Source organism: Lolium rigidum, chromosome 3 (assembly GCF_022539505.1).
Source record: "Lolium rigidum isolate FL_2022 chromosome 3, APGP_CSIRO_Lrig_0.1, whole genome shotgun sequence".
Taxonomy (NCBI): Eukaryota; Viridiplantae; Streptophyta; class Magnoliopsida; order Poales; family Poaceae; genus Lolium; species Lolium rigidum.
In genome coordinates, this window is record NC_061510.1 from 293,690,515 (window position 1) to 293,696,616 (window position 6,102).

Here is a 6,102-nt window from a genome sequence, read left to right on the forward strand (position 1 = left end):
CCTGGCAGCGATCCCGTTGCACCAGCTGATGGTGCTGAGTCTTAACAGAACAACCCTGAAGCAAGTCAACAAGATCCTGCGCGGGTTCCTATGGGCGGGCAGGGCAAATGCGAATGGTGGACACTGCCATGTCAACTGGGTGCGGGTCTGCTGACTACTGCGTCTTGGAGGCCTTGGGATCCCGGACCTTGCCCGCACGGCGACAAGTCTTAGGGTGAGATGGATCTGGCGGATGCACACGGACCCCCTGCGACCTTGGCGCGGGCTAGACATGCACTTCTCGAAGACGGAGCTAGACATCTTCGTGGCCTCCACCTTCACGGTGATCGGCAACGGGGAGTCCACCCTCTTATGGGAAGATAGATGGATGGAGGGCAAGGCCATTCGGGAAATGGCGCCCGAGGTGTATGCGTTGGTACCAAAGCGCCGGCGAAAGGCGCGTACGGTCCACGAAGCTCTAGTCAAGCGCTCTTGGATCTCCGACATAGTGGGTGCGCCGAGCGCAGGCACTTTGGCAGTACGTGCAGCTATGGTGCAGGCTAAGGGACACCCAACTTTCGGAGGATCGAGATAGGTTGGTCTAGCGTTGGACGACGGATGGCCAGTACTCATCTGGATCTTGTTATGAAACACTCTTCCAGGGAGCGATCATCTCGGGCACTCGGAAGCTGAACTGGAAATCTTGGACGCCGCCTATGGTTAAATTCTTCATATGGTTGGCCTGCCTGGATAGGTGCTGGACGGGTGAGAGGCTGGCGAGGCGGGGCTTACCGCATGCGCCTAGATGCCTGCTCTGTGACCAATCCGAAGAGACTATGAAGCACCTCCTCACAGGTTGCTCGTTCTACAGGACGGTCTGGTTTGAGGTCCTATCATGGATACGATCCACATCAGGACCCCTACGGCTGAGGGTGACTTCGCAGAGTGGTGGTCGACCGCCCCTCACCAGCTGCGCAAGGGCACTTCGTCGGTGATCATGCTTACCGCATGGTGGATATGGAAACATCGGAATGCGGCGATCTTCGACAACGCACGGCCTTCGGTGACAACCCTATTCAACGACATAGTTGCCGAGGCGCGGCAATGGGCGGACGCGGGCGCCCGAGGCGTGCGCCTTTTGCTCCCCTAGATTAGTTTTTCTGTTTTGCTCCCCTAGATTACGGCGTGGTGTTTGTCTGTCCTCGGACTTGTACATATAACCTTCTTTTCTATCAATGCATCGAAACGCAAGGCTTTTGCGTTTTCACGAAAAAAATGTAAAATATCTTCAAAATCAAATTCCACAAGTACCTTGTGTTATCTGCTATAGCAGACATGCATAAATAATAATAAAAAATGCACAAATCACTAAAGAGTTGTAAATTGTTCTATTTGTGGTCATTTTAATGCAATTTCTAATTTACTGATCGAATACGCAGTGATTAACCCACACAAGACATTCTTACTCAGAAGGTATACAAGAAACTGTGTGGCTAATAAAGAGAGAATTAGAAAATGCGCCTCTTTGCAACAACAACAAAAGGTGCACCTCTTTGGGGATGGGAACAGTTCAGAAACGTGCCGACAACAAAATACATCCTGTAATGCCAGGAAGCACACGGCACCAAAAAAATGCTTAAACAGTGGTTACAAGCAGGAAGGGTAGAAGCCAAAGGTCAGTCTATCAAACCTAGATGCATTAACACGGAAACCTAAAAAATATCCTCTTAACTAATAGGACGTGTTACATCTTAGCAAGGATTTCAGTACAGTATGGACAAAAGTCAAATAAAATTAGTATCACAATGCAAGTCCCGGCAGAAAATTGGACAAACCCTGTGCTTACGCAACAACAGTTTCACTGTGTTCAGACACAGAAATCAGGACAATAATGAACAGAATAAATTTTTATAACCACAATAAAAAAATCCATTAATTATAAATGTGTAAGACTGCTCATAGTGGGAGTAACATAGCTAGTAATATCACACATCTCAAGGCATTTTGGTGACATGGCATGCGAATAAATGAAGAAAGAGAGTGAGGTGATAACTAGCTATGTTACCATAACATCACACACCCCAAGGCAAAATGAGTCTACAACATAATAATAACACAATGCATGACACCACATATAAGTTACTACCCACTATGAAGGTAGTAACCTAGACTAATAACATGGCATATGTTAGTAGTCTAAGTTACTCCCCACTATGAGCAGCCTAAACATGAATGCATCAGGACATCAGCGGAGGCACCTGATTATACATAAACTCTAGTCGTCCACTCAATCATTCAAACGACTCTTTACAGCAGCTTATACAAACTAAATATTTTGGGCCATTGACAAGGAAAAGTATCTGACCGACAGTGTAAAATTAACTTATTATATTACAGGTCAGTAGTAACTAATGTTAATCTGCAAATGAAATGCCCAGGTAGATTGATTTCAAGCATTCAAGTCCCAGCGGAAGAAAGCATGCATTTTCTTTCTGAAATAAGATAATAGAACATAGAAAAATTTCAACCAGGAAGGCCACCTGGCCTCCTTGTGTTTTCCAGCTCAGAATTTATATGCCTGTTACTGGATGAAACAAATAAGATGTCCAAAAGGAAAACTTCAGCATAGTCCACAGGAAGAAGAAAAAAGTAAGGGAGAGTAATCCATAATTTTAGCATTACGTCCACCAAAAATGTAGCAGCATCCTCCCACACCTGTTCTGAACTCTAACATGCAGGATCCAGATCTTAATCACTACCCATCAAAAAAAAGTGCAGTGTCGAATTATTCTCTTCCTCTCATGCATGTAATGCAAAGGATCTACTGTACACATCTAACAGTAGAATAACCATAAAGACCACAGAAAAGAGCTCTGGTGACAATTTGACTGTTTAGACATTTATCTTGCTCTCATTTGCAGCAAAAGTTGTTGTACTGAGCTTATTTTCACCTGGTCCACCATACTTAATGGCGATACAACAACCTCTGTGTGCCTGGATCACAGTTGGTGACACCCACGAAGCTTGGACTTATTTGGATATACTGTGATATGACTAGGTCCTTCAGAAAGATGGATAGACAGGATTTCGGATACAAATCTCTTCCAACCTACGACTCAGATAAGAATCCCTACTTACTATCTTCTTTTTCTTTTTTGCGAAAGCTCCTTCTTCTTCTCCTCTTCCTTCTACGTACTCAGATATGAGATTGCTCAACCACTGAGCAACACATGAATGACCCAAATGATTTCCAGTGCACATAACAGTAGAATAACTCATAAAGACCATATAAGAGCTGAGCTCTGACAATAATTTGACTTTCCAGACGAGCATAATAATCCAGGGTACATCAGATAGAACAGAGATTTCACGGAGCATTCTAAAGGAAATTAGTAAAGCACGAAATAGCTCATGAATATATCCCTGTCTGCCAGAATCACGCAACACGTTCATCAGAAATTGTGAGTTCTCACCTGATAAACATTAGGTCAGAGCTAAACAATACAGAAACTGCATTTGAGCAACACTTGTTTTTCACATCAACTTCTGAAGGTTGTCATGGAAATAAAACCAGGACCTCTGACAATCAAAAGCCAACGATCCAAAACAGGGCCTTCCATGTAGATACTGAACCAGAGCACAGGTAGAAAATCAAAACCTTTCTCCAATCTTCAGTGAACACCTGCCTTCTCCTCAGATATTGCACCCCCGGAGAGCAGCAGTGCACGCAAACGGGTCCCTTGTAGAGAAATCAGATCCTGCTTCAAAGTTCAACAACCACTTGTCATCTCCTACTTCAAGTGCACTCTCGAAGAGCTGCAGTACACAGTCTGGACTGGCCCATTTTGCAGCAAACAGAGGTTTCACTTTGGAGTTTGCCTCGGTCATTGAACTGAAACTTCCCTTGCAATACACAATGACCAGCTTCGTCAGCATCCGCGCATTCTCCAGGAAGAACTTGAGGAAGGAAAGCTCTGTTCCGCTCCCCTCGGAAGGCATAGAAGATCATCAGCTTAATGTTTGACTGGATGCACTCGATGGGACCTGCCTCCTTCCAGCACTTGGTGTTGAGCTTGCCAGTAGGCTCATGAGCTTCATTGGACTGTAAATTGGTTTAAAATCAGTAAAAATTTCAGCTTTACGTGATTGCCTCGGCAATATATATACAGATGATACTAAACAAGTGAGGGGGTGCTACCTCGAGGTGCAGCCGCTCGACATTGGGAAAGCATCTGAGGAAGCTGGGCAACATTTTATCGTCGTAGTGGATTCCAAAGCACACTCTTAAGCTGAGGATCTTGATGCTTGGGACTATGGTACTATGACTTGCCCTTATCCCAGCCTGCAGTGCACCCAAACTTCATACTTCATAGATATATAGTATTGTGGAACTGAAATAACAGAAAACTTGAGGAGAGCAGTTTGCACCTTGATGGTTGTGTTGCCGATCAATAGCACGTGGCGTGCCGGCTCCAAATAGCCAAGCATGCTTAGCGCGGGGGCATGTCCAATCTTGAGGCTCCTGTGCAAGCCATCGCGGGCGGATGATGTCCAGATGATGAGCCTCTCAAGGTGCGGGGCATCCTTCACATCGATATTCAGATCAATGCCTTCTATGATCTGCACGCACCGGAGGCTGCGGCTGACGAGGGTGAGGCACTTGAGCAAAATGTTGGCTTGGATGCATAGGATCTCCAGCACAGGGGTCCTGGCGAGGACGAAGTCCATGTCCCGGTTCTGAATGGCAATGCAGCAGAGTCCGAGCTCGCGGAGGTGCGGGAATGCCACTGCCCGCGGGAGGCCAGCCGTGCGAGGGAACCCGAAGGCGCCAAGGTAGAGGCGGGTGAGGGTCGCCATGCCGAAGAAGGTGGCGGGGAGGGCCATGTCGAGCGGCCACGGGCGGTTGACGAGGAAGAGTTGCCGGACGCCCTTGACGGCGAGGAGCTGGAGCCAGCGCGCGAGCAGGCCGGGGGTCTCCTGCATGTAGCAGGAGATGAGGTGGACGAAGTGGAAGGGCCCCTGGTGTGCTTCGAGGATGCGGGTGATGGCGGAGGCGACGCGCCGCGCGTCGGCGCGCGCGACCTGGAGGCCCGAGCCGCGTCCGGCGGGGAGGAGGTCGGCGTCGACGAGGACGAGCGGGATGGAGAGCCAGAGGGTGCGCCAGCGGCAGGAGAGCGCGGCGGTGCGCGCGCCGTCCTTGGCGGGGAGGCGGGAGACGATGTTGCGGAGGAGGTCCTCGGGGAGGTCGCTGATGCGGTCGGCGCCGTCGTGGGGCGGCGGAAGGAGCGCGGAGAGGGCGGCGTGGTGGGAGACGACGGGGCGGCCGGGAAGGATGTAGTGGAGGCAGGTGAGCATGGTGGTGACGTCGGACTCGAGGCTCACCGGGTTCATGCCGCACGCCCTCCACAGGGCCTGCTCGTCGGCGTCCATGGGGAAGGCCCGCACATGGGTGTCAAGGGCCGCCGCAGCGGGGCCTCCATGGCGCGGTCCGCGGGTACACCGGGGGCCATGGGGACACCTGCACCGCTGCCCCTGGTGGCGGTCCATGGGGACAGGTCGCCGCCGCCGCCGCTGCCGCCTGCCGGAATGGAAGGAACCGACGAGGGTTTGGGGATTTGGGGTTTTTTTTTGTTTTTTGAGATGGGATTTGGGGGAGTAAATTACATATAGGTACCACTTTTGGGGCAACGGTTGCGAGTTGGTACCATCTTTGGTAATTTTAACAAGCAAGTGCAACTTCTGGGACAACTTGTAACGGATAGAGCAATTTTAAGGTTGACACCTAATTAACCACGCGGGCCACTTGTCAGAGCAAACGGCCGTCGGACAGCCGTTAGGTTTCCTTCGTAATTTTTTTCTTCCTTTTTTTTTCCTGCCGTTGACCCGACCCGTTCGCGAGTCAGAGCAGCGTCCAGATCGCCGGCGCCCACATCTTCCCTATCTCCGAGCTCGCATGCGCCCGCGGCCGTCCCTGGCAGGCGCTCGGTTCTTAGCCGGAGGCCATGCACTGCTCGCAGTATCCACGCCGGAGTTGAACCCGGCGGCGGCGCGGCAGCACGGCGGCGCGCATGGCTGAGGCGTGCAGCCCCGAGCTGATGGCGGCGACAGACAGCGCCACGCACG

At 50.3% G+C, this 6,102-nt stretch overlaps 1 pseudogene; it reads right to left on the reverse strand.

Moving 5' to 3' along the window:
* Positions 1-3,282: 3,282 nt before the first annotated feature.
* On the reverse strand, positions 3,283-5,409 carry LOC124696683 (annotated as a pseudogene).
* Positions 5,410-6,102: the final 693 nt, after the last annotated feature.